General features: G+C 39.3%; 1 long non-coding RNA gene across 1 annotated transcript in view; it reads right to left on the minus strand.

Moving 5' to 3' along the window:
- Nucleotides 1-8,945, minus strand: part of LOC311265155 — a 46,715-nt gene extending 37,770 nt beyond the window's left edge. Inside the window, exons 1-2 of the long non-coding RNA XR_014623544.1 lie at nt 8,851-8,945; nt 1,517-1,750 (exon numbers count right to left, since the gene is read on the minus strand). This is a non-coding gene — a long non-coding RNA (uncharacterized lncRNA). The remainder of the gene's footprint in view (nt 1-1,516; nt 1,751-8,850) is intronic.
- Between the last annotated feature and the right edge of the window lie 8,532 nt (nt 8,946-17,477).

Below are 17,477 nucleotides of genomic sequence, written 5' to 3' on the forward strand. Positions count from 1 at the left end.
CATTGCCTTTATAATTACTACTTACTCTTGAAACGTTAGAGATGACCTCAACACTGCTCCTTGTTTTTCATTCTGAAATCCATTAGGTAATTAACATCAATTTTGAGGCGCGGTTTGGGAAAAGGTACTAATTTATATACAAATGTCTCCTTAATGTTCCTTTTATTTCTTGTGTTTGGTGTCCAGAGAGTTTGTAAACAAATATATTCTTAGAATGGATCGCAGGGAGGGAGTAAGATAAACCATCAGGAGATTCAGGCTGAATATTTAATATTGAATAATAATTACCATTGTAGATCAAATCATAAAAATGCAAAAATTAGGCTTTTGGTTCAGCAGTGTTAAAAGCTCAAATTCACTCCCCTGGACTAGATTAATGCGTGAAGGTGAGTCTTTATTTCACAAAGAGCTACATGTGTTGGTCATGGCTACTCTCAAATGCATCCAAATGTTATTTTCCTCTACATTGCAATAGGCAAGGTGACATATTTTCATTTTATGAGTGCACAAGGACCACCTGAAAGTGCCACTCTCAGCCGAAGTAAAGACATATGCAGCGTGTACGAGGTGAGGGATGCTGGATGTTTCCCTTTCCTGATATCAAAAATAGAAATTGCTTTACGGCTGAACTTGATTTGTTTATCGGTTATTCTTCTGAGTGCAAAAAGCCGTCAGCCTCCTATCTGTTGTCAAAGAGTGATATGTTTACAAAGCACACATTGCTCCTCTAGATGGCTTGTATCTCCAATGAGAGTGTGTGAAAACGGGAAACACAAATAGGCCTCTCAGTGTATCTTCAAAGTGAATCCTTTAGCACAAATCAAGATGGGATGCACACGCCGTGTTTGCATAGCTACTACCTTTGAGGTTTCGCTTGATAATAGTCATCCATTTTCTTCTACAGCAGACCACTGGAGTGGAGAAGCTCTCTCATACTGACACATCTGCTGCAGTTATCATTCAGGCAGATGCATGGAAAACAGAATGATTTAGAGGGAAATGGGAAATATTCTGACGGATTCATTTTATTGTGTTTGCCGTCGACGGCCAGCGGCCTGTGACAAAAGCCTGTAAATATATGAGCCATTCTGTTTTTTATGAGTTAGATTTATTTTCTGACAGAACAACTTTTATCAAAATGTCAATGTCAAGAGACCCTGACAATGCCAAGTACTCAGCAGATTTATCATTTTTAAAAGTTTTCCAGCTCTTTTTCTGGTAACCTGAGATCATTTCAACCCGAAAATGTGTCATTTCTGTTATTTCAAGACTGTGTGAGAATATAATTTCACAAATAAGTACTGCATAACAGAATAAAGTAGATTCACTATGAAGTAGTAGAGTGTCATTTTTTTCTATAGGCACATAAGTGCCTTCACAGCACTTACTGTGACTGCAGAACATGTTATCACATTCCCTATAGTAGGTATACAGTAAGTGCATGTCGTCTTGTGGTGGCATTGGGTCACCTTGCAGGTGCAGCTAAGGTATTAAGAGATTAGGAGCAGCAGCTCACCCTGTGGAAGGTCCTGGTCTGCGGTGTGCAGCTGCATGCCCGGACCTTAATTGGCTCTGGTGGCAGTGAGTGCCCTGCCGCTGTTGAGCCGAGTGCCGGTCAGGGGTCAGCCCCAAACAGCTCCGTCCTGTCATCCTTCCTGTCAGCCTGAAGGTCAGTACTGTAGACCAGCATGGCAGGAAGAGCGGTTCTCAGCCACTTACCACGGCGTGTGGACAGGTGTAGCACAGCGACCTGTGGATGAGACAGAAGGTTTCGAGGTGGAGGAGGAAAGAACTAGAGAGGAAGTGGAAAAGTTTAGAGATTTCTGTGGCTTGCTGGTTCAAAACCTCCCTTCCTCAATCCGGGGGGTGTTAGACTCAAGAAAGTTTTCCGACTCACGTCTAAAGTGACCAATGTCTTTTTAGGTTAGTGCTGTTGACACTACCAGCTATATGGATCAGAGCGTTGAGAAGTAGAGCTGGCAGTGAAATGAGCTGTAGCGATGGATGTGGACGGCAATGAGTTTCAGGAGACTTAACAATTAAAACACCAACAGAAAGATGTGACTTTAAATCCATGATCGAGCTCGTGCCTGGGGCTGAGGCAGAAGAAGGAGACGAGGAAAAAAGAGGAAAACACTGGCAGATTTCAGATGATTCACAGAGTGAGAAGGAACCAGACAGAGAGGAGAGAGAGTGAGAAAGAAGCTCTCCCAAAAGGGCTACTCTTTACAAAGTGTTGCTGAATAAAATTGTGCATTTAATAAAGAAAGTAATTAAATTTTCCTCCCAGACATCTTGTGTCACACGCAGAACTTATCCGGCTGTTCTCTGCTGCAGACAAAGATAGGCAGCAAAGCTGAAGGGGTTTTGCCTGACTAAGATATAGGTTTTATACTGTTAAAGACGAGGCCTTTCCAAGCTGCGTTGATTAAAATGTTGCATCAAATGCTGCGCTGGCATTTCTTGTATCTTTTACAGCGACTCTTATTTGGAAGCAAGGACAAATTTAGCTATTACAAATTAAATGTTTTTTCCCCCCATGTCATACCTTTGCTTTAAACTTTCCTGGCATCGCTGCAGCTGTTCTTTCCATTTCACCTTTGATTTGTTCCTAAGATACAAGTATAAGCGCTTTTCAAATTTACAAAGGTAAGCCCAAAGAAATAATAATGTTTCCTCTGTGCTAGACTTAATAGAAATCATGGAACATCACATTAACATTTTGATTGGATTTGTTTGCCACTAGTTATCAAGATAGTGGAGTGAGCAGTGGAGAGTATTTGAGGAGACAACTCTGAAATTGATTTGTATTTTAATATGAGAGTAACACAGTCGTGTGTTTTTAATCTAGATCACAATATGAATGGAGCAAACCTACCAAGTGAAATCTTTCACAAAGGTAAAGAGCACATTAGACAAACTTTTAGACGGACAGATGGAGAGAAAAAAAACACAGTTAAACACTGCATAAATCATGGTGAGGTACTGTATATGCGCTGACGAGCGCCGATCGCTGACAGTATTATAGTTCAACATTCAGGGAAGTGTGAATACTTTCTTTTAGTTAGTGTGATGAGAAAATTGTTGTGATTCTAATATCCTTGCAATAAGTGCAGAGCAGAAGCCATGGCTAGGCTATTAGCCTAGCCTAGTACAGTATACAACAACTGGATATTTTTAAGGAGATCTTGGGACAATTTCCAGCAAGAATCAGGGACATCTTCAGCTGTGTTTGCGGTGACAAAAAAAATTATTTTTATGATGAAAAGTCGGGACATCTCTTGTTGTATTTGTGGTGACAAAAACATGTGTTTTTAAAAAGACCTCGGGATATCTCCTGCCATGTCTGTGGCAACGAACACAGATATTTTCAGCCAATAACATGATCTTTTTCTTCACCTTAAATAATCGTTTTTTGTGCCTATACCTTACCAGATCATAAGCACAGTGTTGTGACAAGATAAAACAGAAAACTGAACCTAAAAGAACATAAAGTTGCAACATAACATAATAAACAACATTTATTCTGGCGATCGGGTTGCTTGCATTAGTTACCTGAACTGGTGTTGAGTGATTAAACTTCCTGGGTTTTACAACATTGTCAAAAAGTTAGATGTTTTGTATGTTCAAGTCAGACAAAACAGAGAAGGTGACATTACAATGGGGATGTCCCGAGCTGATCATATCAATTTATTCACTGGCTAGTATAAAAACTATAAATAGGGTTTGCGCTTGTTCTGTGTAAGCAAGTGTCTGTACCCTGCCAAAGATTGAATATGAAACAAAGAAAGTGTCACTCTGTAAACCATTATAAAAGTGTGAGTGTTATTGTAGTTCTAACAACAGTCAAAAGTCTTCTCTCTCGGTGATCATGTCACATTAGTTTGAGGAGTCTGAGCTCCCAGTTAAGTTTTCATCTATATCAATTTATAATTTAAGTTCATCAACATTATAGCCTTGAGTTCAATAAATATAAGTGTACAAAAATGTTATATCAGATGCATTTGGGTAAATATATCTGATCAGAGTTGGTATCTGCAGATATTCAATATTAAAGGATTGAGTCAGGACCAAAAAACATCCTACATTATAAATGATCAAATTCAGAAGAGACAAACACATGTAGGGTTCCAACACTTCATCGCTACATATAGCCAGCAATCATCATTCATAAGTGGCTCCTCGTATACAGGAAATGTTAATATATGCCACTCACAACAGCGATAAGTCAATTCTTACACCCACACCAGGCAAAGCATTGGGTGAATAATTTATTTCTGCCTCGCACACACAGACACAGACACACACACACTTGTAATTTATGCTGAGACCCCACATTGTTCTGTTGCTGCATCTGTCTTTCATATTGAGTGATAACGATTTAGATTCTTTGATACCTTTTTCTGTTTCTGAAGATTTAGCAGACTCGCAGAGACATAAATGCTCCCAGTTCTCAAAAGTTAGAGAATCTTTACAAAACTTCCCTTCATCCTTTTATCATGAAATCTCAGCCAACAGAGCTCCACTTCACGATCCACATCTCCTCAGCCGCTCAGCTCGTGAAAAAAATTCAGTTCTCTCTCTCTCTCTCACACACACACACACACACACACACACACAGAGAGAGCTTATTAGAAGAAGACAAGTTTTTAAGTTTTGATAACGCTGTCAAGAACATACGCGTCTATCATATCACTCATCAACAGTTAGGTAATGAATTAAACATTAAGGTGCTGAAACTGCGTGCTTCTCACTAACAGGAAATATATTACAATTGCAGCTGACAATCTGTATACCTTTAACCCCGGCTGCACATAAACAAGTGCACGGATATACACCTGTGTTACTTTAAGGTAGAACCGCTGTCATAAATACTTCATCTGAATATCATTTTATTTGCATTTTTATTTGCATGTGCACATCTTGTATGGATAGATAAGATGATAAAAACAATCTGTGTTTACTGCTTTATCATGAATATGGAGATGTGAGACTTGAATTGAAAAGCTTGGTGCGCAATCCTAAAATATCTTCAGCTGAGCAAGTGTTGCAGCTATAAGAAAATGAAAATAAGCGAGATTTGTGCAAAATTCATATCCTGGATCAAACCTTTGACCCAAATGTATCGAAATAAATAACAACAATATCCAAATGTGATCGTTGCATGCTGTTTTTTTATGGTATGTTTGACAGGTAAAATACTAGACACGAAACAAACAATGCTCATCGTACCACACTACAACCTGAATTATGAAGAAACCTGAAAAAAATGTCTATTGTGTTGCTTGCCAGAGTTTCCTGGCCAAAGGTCAGACCCCAAGAAATGAAGTCTGCTCATCTCACCAGCAAGAAGCTTTCTGTTACACTTTCTCCCATCACTAATCAGTTGTGCTTCACTTTTTAAGTACCTCATTTTGCCCTTGACTAGCAGATTGTTGTGGTGTTATGCTCATTTATGCACATGAGTTGCAAAGTTTAATTAATGTTTTGAAACAAGTGAAACACTGAGAAGTGACACCGCAACCCTCTAATCCATTCGCTAAGTGGTTTCACATTTTTCAGACCCAAAATCACTTCCTGTAGGAGTTGTGATTACACCTGATCTGCACGTGCATAGTGCCCTGCAATAATTTGATGCTAATAATCAAGTGCCTTTATATCTTCTTATGTCTTTGCAACAACATAACTGTTCTTTTAAAGCCTCTACACTCAAAAATATGTTTTTCATTTTTTCATCCAACAGTTGGATGTTTGAGCTTCACTGCGCAGAATGATGTGTGAAGAGTTTGACACTTGAAGGATGTTTCTGCATTCATCTGCTTAAAAGTGAGAAGTTTCTCTGTGCCTATTGAAAATCTGATGTTAATAATGCCTAAAAGCACTATTTGTGGCATCCCAAAAAGTTTAGAAGTGAATCCTGTTCCATTATTCAGCATATGTTATGTGGAAACACGTAGCCTTCAGTGCACATGCTGCACACTGAGACTGGACTTAACAGGGAAGAAGGAGACGTCTTGGTCCCGCAGGAAAACCTTTGAAATAGCACATATTTGCATAATCATATATTGAAGATTTTTTGATGAATAGTCTTAAGAATTTCAACAAGTTAATAGAGCTTTTTTGGTGATCACCTTCTATTCTTTTGGCAGCACCATCGGCTTGACATTTGTGGTTAAGAGTGAAATATCTTGTACGTGTCCTGGATGGATTGAAATGAAATTGGCTACTGATATCAAAGGATGAATTCTCATGACTCTGGTGATCCTCTGACTTTTCCTCACTCATCAGTTATTCAGTGAAATATCTCAACAGATCCCTGAAGATGTATCTCACTGACTCTAACTGACCTCCTGACATGAAGATAACATTTGTGTTTTTTCTGAAATATCTTAAAACGAATTAATTTAATGCCTTGAAATTTGATAAAGAAATTCACGGAGGATTAAGTCTAATAATTTTGATCCCTTGACCTCCGCTAGTTCCATCATCAGGTCATTTTTAAAATTCAATTTGTCCAATACTTTGGGTTATGAGGTGATACAGTAATGCTCTATAATCTGAATATCATTAATACATTGTAAATGTATAATTAATTAAACTTCAGTTAATAATTATTTCACGGTAAACAAACAATTAAATGCCTTACCAATCATTTATAAAGCAATCGTCGATTTTAAAGTTGCAACTGATGTTTATAAACCTTTACAATAATATGTAATGCATGGTTTATAAAACATTTCATTGTTTGTTAACAGTGAAATAACTATCAACAAAAGTTTGTTAATGAGACTTATTAATTATTAAACAGTATATAAAATATAAAGTGTTACCAGGAATAACTGAAAACGTCCAACATGCCTATCAGCCTCAGCTGTATGTAATAATCACCAAATGTTATGTTGCTGTCGCACTAAGATGGTTAACATGGTTAACATGATACCTGCTAATCATCAGCAGTGTCGTCATGAGGATGTTAGCCTGACTGTAGACTCTTAGTCTTGCTGTTGGATCAACACAAACACTGATGAGAAGATTTCTTAATGACTCTTATTTCCATAAACACTGCACATACATCCTCACTCCAAGTATAACTGACAGCCCAGCTTTTTCTCTTTGTGCACAACACCTCCTCACAGGAGGGAAGTGAGAAATGTAATTTGTAATTTTGAGTGCTTGAAAGAGACTGAGATATCACCTGGCTCTGTACCCCCCACTGAAGTCAGATATATTAGCAAACAGATTAATTAATCACTCTACACAATGTAAAGTTAAACAGCGTGCAAATAAGAATATCTAATTATGACTTTTTATGCTCAGTCTATCTACTTTACCAGTTGCACATGAATTACGTTAAATCACTTGTGGAATGCAAAGTGAGGGAAGGTGGGGCAACTGCACGTCACGTTTTTGTGACCTGACTGAGTGGAACCGTCCTCCTTCTGGCAAAGAAGAATAAAAACATCAAGGAAAGACCCAGTCCGGACAGGATGGATTGGTTTCAGCAATCTTACAGAAAAATTACCAATGAGCTTTTATCCCAGTTTCTCTGTTTGAAGCGTATAACTGAAGTGAAAACGGTTGAAGCTGAATTTTGCGCAGCTCAATTCATTTTGTTTTGCTTTAAAGGGTCCTGAGGACACATTTCCACAATCGGCTTCTTAGTGTGAGTGATGGGGCCCTAAGTGACCACACCACTTCCTGAAGAAGCTAGAAGAGTTTGGGTTATTTTACATGAAAGCTTTCTGCATTTGTAGGTTTCGTCAGTGCTCTTCTAACTGGGTTTGAGGTGGGCTCAGAAGTAAAAAGGTGATGTCATGTATTTCTGTGCACCAATTAGAAGTTTGCAATATTTACTGGAAATGTGTTGACAGTTTGTTTATGTTGTCAGGCCACTGTCAGTCAAATCTGATCAAAGGACACACACACACACACACAAAGTCAGAACATTACATAGACTTACATTAATTTCCTGCCGACTTTCCCTAACCGTAGCCACTACTTGCCCAAACCTAACACAAACCCAACACTAACCGTAACCCTTTACACATGGTACACACACACACACACACACACACACACACACACACACACACACACACAGTCCGGATGCACATTAGTTCCATTTTAAGTTTAAACTCATAGTTAGTTGTACATTTTTTTTTTTTTTTTTTTTTGGAAAATGATGTTTATTGAGTCATCAATATTTAAAGTTCCCATATTATGAAAAACACGTTTTCTCTGGTCTCTACATATATAAACTGGTCCTCCCTGAGCCTACCAACTCCCAGAATGAGGAAAGCAAAAGAGTCCTGCATCGTCTCTGCAGCCCACCCACCGGTAAAACGAGGCTCCTACAGGCTGTTCAGATTTTCATAGGCCGAAAACACTCCCCCCTCCCCCCGGAGATACCCGAGAGGGGGGCGTTCACCCCCGAGGCGAAGTTCGGTGTGTCCAGCGGTGAGATAGCAGTGTTTCACAATGTCGTCGCTCAGAGCTAGACACGCAAATTGCTCTGTTGTTGGTTGTAAAAATCGACATAAGTGCCTTTATTCCAACAACTGCACCCGAGCCACAGGTAAGTGTCACCACGTGTTGATAGTATTTACAGTTGCCTACGAGTTTGGTGAAGTCAGCTTGACATTGGCTAACTAGTTAGCTCCGCTTCGGTCCGCTATGCAATGGCGTTTGAAGCAAGGTTTAATGTTAATAATATTAGAGGGAGCTTGGTTGTCACAGTAAAAAGTCTGGAAACATGTGCAGACTGGAGACAGAGACTATGCGGACAGTGTCCAAGAGTTTGGAGACTGTTGGAGACAAACACAGCTTTCGCTAGCTGTTTTTAGACGTTACCTGTTGCAGGTCAGTGGGGGATGGGAGCCGGGTGGTTGTGTCAGGGAGTCCTGCTGCAGCCGCAGAGTCTGTATTTTTCTGAGCCTCTCCTTCTGGGTCCGATTCTGGGTCAGACTGGTGTGGTTGAACGACAGCATCTCGGCGAGCCACAGCGATACATCCACCGTAAACATTAGCACATGCTACCGCTAGCGTGAGCGGCATCCTCTCCGTGAGGGCGGTAGCAGGACGGAGCTCATTAGCATTAAAGGTGCAGGCACAGAAACAGCTGCTCTCAGTAGAGCTCACTTGAGCCACTTTCAGACAGCTGAGATTCAGAACCACTGTTGGGTTTGGGGCAATACATTTCGAATACAGTGTTGTTGGACCTCAGACAGCTGTGTGAAATTGATGAAAAACAGTATAATATGGGACCTTTTAATGGTGTCAAATAATTTTTGAAATCTAGTTTTCAGTGGCGTTAACGTTATGTCATGTAAAGCCCAACATTTTACATCCTTCCAGTGTCTCTCTGAAGATGACAACTTACCATGATGAGGAAAAGTCAGAAGAGTGTGACCTCGAGTCAGTGTTTTGATGACTTGCAACTTGACAGAAAATAAATGACTTGAGACTCGACTTGGATTAGGAAGCTAAAGACTCGTGACTTGATTTGAGACATTATGACGTGAATGACTTGGAAATGTTCAGTATTGTGAATGTTGACATCAAGTGTTACCTGGTATGCAAGCGCACGCTGGGATTGTCATTGTCATGATTGGATAACTAGCAAAGTTCGATGTTGTAGTCTGGCTGTAATGGGTGTGAAGCCAATCTCACAAATGTTTCTGTTCCGACAGCTTCTTTCATTTTTTTTCTTCAGTTTTAAAAGTATTTGATTTATTTCCATGGGTGGTTTTTCAAATAGTGGTTCTGGAACAAGAGATCTGCACACATATGTGGCTTAAGAGCCTGAATCTGTTTAGAGATATTCATGTTGTTGTCTGGCTGTCAGTATTTCTCTGTTTTAAAAGTGATGCAGACGGATAATTAAGACATAAATAAGTTTTGTTTTTTGTTTGATTACATTTATGTCACTTAATATCAGTAATTATAATATCAATTTAATTAATTGTCATACTTTTTGAACAGGTTAGATATTGGCCAATGATATCGTTATTAGACAGATACTAAAACCTTATCTTTTCTCTTTATACTGAACAGGTAAGACCACAGTGTCTTGGGGGTAGAAAAGTGACTTGACTTGTGACTTGAAGAATGACTTGGAACTTGCTTGAGACTTGAATCAAATGAAAATTAAAGCCCCTGAAAACTTGGATTCAAATCTTAAGCCTACGATGACAGAACGGCCATTTTGAGGCAGCAAAAACCAGCTGTAAACACAACACTGACGCATTATCACCATTTAAGAAGATATGACCAACTTGTTAGAAAACAGCTGCTTAATTACACATCCAGCAGATCCGGAGCAGCATTATCATTCATTTAGAGTCATGGTTCTGGCCACCTGGCAAATGCAAGTCCTTTTAGCTCTGCTTTGGGTCTCTACCAACTCTTGAGGGAAATGTCTGGCTCTTTAGCTGTTAAATTCTCCATTATCTTCAAAGTCATCATAGTCATAGTCACTATCTGCTGTTTGGTGCTGAGCAGGTGGGTTTAGCAGAGCTTTTTCACTCGGCACAGCTGCTTGCTGTGACTGGGAGAGATGCTATAAGAGCAGTGTAATTAAACGATGCTAAAAAGCTTTGTAGACCTAAAGGGAGCTGCAGCGTCGGGTGATAATCCTCTGAGAGTTTGAACGACCCTTACACATTAAACATAGACATTCAATGATTTTGTTCTAATAAAGATGTTGATTATAGTCACTTTATAGTAGTACTACCACAAAACATTAAATAATTACAACCAAAAGAGCCACAGTATTATAGTCAGAAAAAGGTGTGGGTGTGGTTGGATAAGATGTGATTTACAGTAACCAAACCAACTGTCATCAGGATTGTAATTCAGATGTTCACATCAAGCGACGGTCCACTCAGACCCTCCCTTACAAACCAGGACAGATGCCTGCACATATTCATGTGTCTGTTTTTTTAATACAACATTTGATTTACCATTGACTCCAGCCAGTGTTTCTTCCTGTCTCACAGTTAATGTTCTTTCTCAAAAATAGAATGAGTGTGGTTAACAGTTGGATGCAATCTGTTTCGCAAAAAAATAAGTTATTTGTCACATTTGACATTATCAACATTCAGTGAAAATTGTGGCACATCAACATTTCCGGGAAATGAAAAATATTAAACGTAATAAAAATGCCAATATACACAGGAGCCGGGCTTTAAGTGGCAGTGGGGGCTTAACTGTGACATCCACTCTACCTACAAAGGCTAACATTAGTCCTAGGCTACCAGATGCCAGTTTTTTAAATATAAAAACATGTCTAGCCATTATCTATATCTTCATGTAAGTATATTCCTGTCTCATCCTTTTAAGAGGTGTTTCTAAGAGGTAAAAGTCTTTATCCAAGCTTTTAACGCACACGAAAGAGGTTTGCCTTCGCTTTTTGCCAGAAAGTTAGGTAATGTGGTATAAAGAGTCATGTAAAGGTCATCGTGGATAAATGAGTCAAACACAGGACCTCTACCCAGCCAACTGGGGTGTGAAACCAAAAATCAATGCTTACTCATTATTTTTAGACTTAGCTGATTTATTATTCTCTGTTTGTAGGATGTGTAAAGCTGCTGAATGCACACTGTGTACATACACTTTAGCAGAATAGCTGAATAAGCCTGTACATAGTAACAACATATTTCTACATTGGGCGTCCAGCTGATGACCAGGTCTGCAGGCTTTTTAATCTTGGATCTATTTTTATACCATTATGGAAGCGTCTTGATTGGATGTGCCAACAATGTCAAACATGTTGTTTAACATCTCAGTGTCTGCTGGTTTGATACATTCTGATTGATGCACAGAGGTACATGACATCGCCCTTTTTTCAACCCATTTTAACCAGTGAAAAAGGCACAAATAAATACACAAACACAGAAATGTCTTGTTTAAAGTATCTCATGTTGAAAGTTGTCCTAACTTTGATGAAAGGCAGTGTGTTCATGTAAGACTCCATTGCTCTTAGTTAAAAGCTAATTAAGAAAAAAAAATGTTTGCGGGGACTTTAATTTGTTCCATCTGCTGGTAGTGTTCAAGAAATCAGGTACTTGATGTTTGGCTGTTGTGTCACGTCTGTGCTTTACACAGAGTGGATCTTATTCACTGCAGTCATTTGCAAAACTAATTAAAGTTTACTGACAGTCCAACAAAGCTTACTGCTGTGTTCCAGAGTAGGTACAATTCAAACTGTGTGAAGTTTGTTTGTTAAATGAATAGTTCTGGTTAAATCAGAGCTATTTAATGTTCAAGTTGATAAAACAAAACATGACTCCTTCCTCACGCTGTTCTGTGAGCAGCCTAAATAATTGAGAAAAGAAGAAGAAGAAGAAGTCAAGGAGGAATAACAGCAACAAGCTTTAGTCTCTGTCGTGTTAATGTTTTCAGACCGCATCTATCATCCAAATGAATCAGCTGTTTCTGTAGATTTAACCGCAGTCGAGCTCATGCACAGGTGCCGGCTTCACTGTTCAACCTCTAATGTAATTTTCTTAATTAGCTAATTCATGGTTTATGCATAACAAGCCAATCTATTCATATATATTAATGAGGGATCCAAGTTTGATTTTGTTATCCTCCCTCATTGTATCATAATCTGATATTAATGAATAAAAACTATTAGTCCTGCATTTTAAATCGTTTCTAGACAGAGCGAAATGAATGTTTTCCTAAAGAAAATACATTTTCATAACATCATGATCTGGAATTTCACATTCAGCCTCGCAGCAGCTGCCGAGGAAGAGTAAACTCCCCCCACCCCCGCCCCCCCCCTCCCCACTTTTGTATTTCATTTCAAGATTATGTTTGGGGTGCATAATTATGACACTCATTAAAAGCTCCTATGCTGAAACAGCGTCAAATGGGGGGAAAATATCCTTGGCTGCAATCCAACTCATTAGAATCCCTGATGACGCTTTATGGGATCAGCTTTTTTTTATTAGCAGCCACTATTTACTATACAGCAGAATGGAAATATTACTGTAATAACTTATAATTATGTGTGAGTCCGACTGTTAATTTGAGTCAGTGACGGAGAGGCAGATTGAGAAGTATGGCTCGCCGTGCCAACAGTCACAGAGGTGAACGGGAATTGTGACAGCTCCAGCCTCGTCAACATGGTCATCTGTTATTTTGGCCCAAACATCAGAGTGCTGAATATGAATGTAACAATACACTTGGCTCAGAGTTTGGCTGAAAATGCAGTGGAGCACAGTTTTTCAACTTTGGAGTCAGGGCCCCCTCGTGGGGTTACAGATGGGGTCACAACAGATTTCTAAGAGTCACGTGTTTAGTGTATTTTTAAATGAAAGAGCTCAACACATGCTCCTGGAAATAGAATACGTGCTGCATTTAAATTGACATCACAACCTGAAAACGCTTCAACTGCTCATTAGAATTTTGGATACTGAAAATGGGGTCTTTGGCCTTAAAAGTAATCCTCATTGTAGCCCCATTTATCCACAGAAAGCAAATATATTCAGTAGTTTGCATGTATAAAGCTGTTGTCTGTCTGCTAAAATGTATTTTTCTAAACACCTAATAGGCAAAAACAAATTCATTTTGTAAGACTCATAGTACTATCCACTGACCATTTATATGTAATGTCTTTGCAAACTGTTCATTGTCAACATGTTTTATTTATTTCTCCTACAGTATCCGCTCCAGGCAACTCAAGCATGTTTAATGTTGTTGTAGCCATGTTCAGGCAATTCAAAGCACTTGTTTAAAGTAATATTTTTTGTGGGAAAAATATTTCTATTTGCTTTATTGCTGTGAAGTTTTTACCATTGAACCCCGAAGCTTGTATGCTTGTATCAATATGAAGCTACAGCAAGCAGATGGTCATCTTAACTTAACATAGATAGCTAGCGTGGCTCTGTCCAAAGGTAAATATAATCCAAATGCCAGCACCTCTAAAGCTGAGTAATTAATATTTCATAGTTGTTGAATCCATACAAATTAATTAGTTAGTTAATTTAATTTAGAAATCTCGATATCACAAATTCGTCTCAAGAGGTGAACCATCTATACAACACACTCCATCCTTATTCCCCCTCATTTCAGATACAGATAAGCTCCGTCAAAAACATCTGTAAATGTGGGAGGAAAATGGACGAAACCTCAGGAAGAGCAACAGAGTAAGGATTCCTCTACCAAAATGGAAAGACATGCAATAGTTCTGTGCACAAAATATGATTGTCAGTTACAGTACACACAATCATACTGATGACAAAGCTGTCATACATACAAATGCCAGGTTTCTCTAACTATTTGTCAGATGTAGCCTAATGTAACATGAAGTGCTACCTACGAATAAAAAAATCGACATTTCATAACAATGTTATGTCTTGAAAATGTACGTCTTGATGTAAGCATGCATGCTCAGGCATTTTTTAGAATAGAACAGTAACAGCACGCCAAGCTAACAAGCTAATGTATCTTGAAGCAGACACAATAACACCTGGCCACAAACTAAACTTCTGTTGAAAGAAGCTGACTTACCTTATGATCAAAAACTAGCAATTTGTGCTAACACAGCCAAACATCAAGCAAGTGCAACAACACAAGAAACACAACTTAGCAAGCCAGTTAGTCCAACAACAACAGGTCCTGCTCTGCATCTGTCATGCCGCCTTTAGCTGTTGCCAATGACAAAAAAAGAAAAGAAAAGCCAGTCTGAGACTCTTGTCTTTCTTTCTTGCTCAGTCATTGTCTCTTTTTCTCTTCACTTCCTCCGTCAACGTCCTCCTTGGTCTCTTTACCTCTGACATGATGTCTGCAGAGGCTGCCTATTCCAGGCCCAGACCTGAAAACCTCCTCCTCCTCCCGGCGATCCAAAGCTGCTGTGATAAGGTGCAAGCACCCACAGTCCCTGGCGGTCCACGAGGTTAGCAGAGCCAACTTGCAGCTATAGTACGCAGCAGTTACTTAGGTTAGGTTGCTTTCAGGAAACTCCATAAATCACAGAGCATTGAGGCAGAGAAAACCAGAACACATTCCATAAAATATGATGATAAGATTCACCAAAATCAGTGACAGCTGGTGTTGTGTGTGATGAAAGTGGCCGTGACAGAGATACCAACTAAACTAACTTACACTTTGACATCTGGTTTGGAGGCCTGTAAGTGTGTCCAGTTTTTGGCATTCTCAAATTTGAAAAGCATGAGGTCTTTAAAAATTTTGTCATGAATGACTTAAACAAGGACTTTCTTTGACAAATACTTTTAGAAAAATCGGGGCACTTTGAATTCAAGGTCCTTGACAAACTATTAGAGCCATGTCTCCTAATGCCTCTCTTCTCCAAAGAGAATAACAGCCTCTTCAGTCCAGAGTGACACATTACCAATTTTGATGATGTCTCTTTAAAGTAAGAGAAATTGAAGGTCGCTATCCACATAAGTACCATTTAATCTCACCAGACAAAAGGCAGCGACTGTTATGTGCAGGTGGCGGGACTGAAGTATTGTACCATCTTGATTATCCCAAGGCTTAGATGTTCTCTCCCCTTGTGCTGCCGAATTAAATCCACAGCAGGTGAACTCTATCTCACTCCTAATTAAGAGTGTGTGTCCATGTGTGATATTGTTTCTCTTTTCATTACCCCAATCCGCTCAGCAAAATACAGCAAGAAGACGAGGATTGAGGGCGGAAACGTTGCTTAGCTTGTGTGTGTACTGCTTCACTTAATCTTAGCTGTTAGCAGATACATGTGAGTTTGGATGTATTTGCTTGTGCTGGCATATATACACTCAAACTGTCCAACTGGCAATGCAGGTAGACGGCATTTCACCTACACTTTATTGCTCTTCCCAAACTAACACCTGTAATTGTCTGTTCTCTTTCACCGCGTCCGCCGTGAATTCTGCGTTTCTTTTTTAACTCACAGAACTGCTTAGAGGTTAAACACCTGTTCCTGCAGCGGCCAAATGACAGCAAAAGCAAAATGAATTCATATTCTGCATAGATTAATTCAGCAAGGCTGAGATTCAGGCTGTGCTAGTAAAGAGTCTTAGTCTACGTGTTTAAATTACTTTAATATTACTGAATATACTTTAAAAAACAGAAAACGGAGACTGAAAAACATTTGCTGTCTTCAATCTGCGAGTTTATCTGTGATTAACAATAACACATGTAATGTAAGGTAATGGCTAAGTGATGCCAACCTGATTTCAGCCATGGCTGCAGATGAGAATTTGCTTCACCGTCAATTGTTTCTGGAACATGCACACAGAATTTATATCAGTGCACGCAGACAAATGCACAAACAAAATCCATTGTCTCCCTGGTGATGTGATTTTGAGCGTTGGGTGATAGACTGTGCTGGGATGGGGATTGGCAGCATCTCAAGATGGCTCTGAGGCTTCTCTCACTGCCATGCTTTATGGTTAAGAAGCCAGCAAATTGGGAAAGTGGCTTTATCTAATTAGAAAATACATTCCTTTAGCAAGCAGTCCCCCAGGCGGAATCATCATTATTTAAGCTGGCTGGCCTTGAGAGAAGCAGCAAGCGGCATTCAGATACATATCTAATGCTCACGAAATGAAATGATGATGTGCAGCGGATATGCTCATCATACAATTATTGGATTTTTTATTCTTCTTTTGCCTTCTTTCCTTCTAAATATAATGCTCTCTTTCTCTATCAGTCTCCTTAGTCGCCCAAATCTCTATTGTATATTAAAAGGCTAAGTAATAATTATCTTAGTCCCTTTTCATTAGACAATCTTCACGCTGTGGTGAAAATGGTCTTGCAGATTGTCTCAGTGTGTTGCTGCTCCATATTAATGTATTAGGATGGGTGCAGTGGTTGCAGCAATCACCAGAGGAAATTGGTCTAAACCCCTTAAGGCTGTGCCACTCTACATATACCAGCATAATGGACATGATATCTTGAACTGTAATTATGTGATATTTTCCACAATATAATAGTATCACACTGTGATTCTCAGCAACACAATTGAAGGGAATTCTAATGCAGGCCATGCCAAAGGCTCAGAGGGGATTAAAAGAAACCAAATGGACGCATGCTGACTCAGACCGAGGACTACGCAGCATTGTCCTAACTTAACAACATGATACACACCAAGCCCGTCCTCCTTCGGAAAAACAACCATGACCATATAAGTCACTTATAAAAGCAGCTTATTATGACCAATAGTTACGTGTCTTTTTTAAAGACTGTTCATGAAACCATAACATGGTCATTTTAAGCCAAACCACGAAACCTAACAAACTGCACCCGTTTGATGAAGGCCCGCTACGCCTGTCATGTTGTTTTGGGAATGGACGGTGATATATATTTGATTTTGGGACTTGCTGGCAATCGACCCATTCAATCGTTTTGGCATGCGATTGTTTTATACACACCACAATGAGCTTGAAAGATCAGAGCTATACGCAATGCAAAACACATGGCTGTATTGGTCTGTAAGTGTATGTGTGTGTGTCTGACATAGACTACTT

The sequence above is a fragment of the Pagrus pagrus genome (genome assembly GCF_965226575.1).
Source record: "Pagrus pagrus genome assembly, chromosome: 11".
Taxonomy (NCBI): Eukaryota; Metazoa; Chordata; class Actinopteri; order Spariformes; family Sparidae; genus Pagrus; species Pagrus pagrus.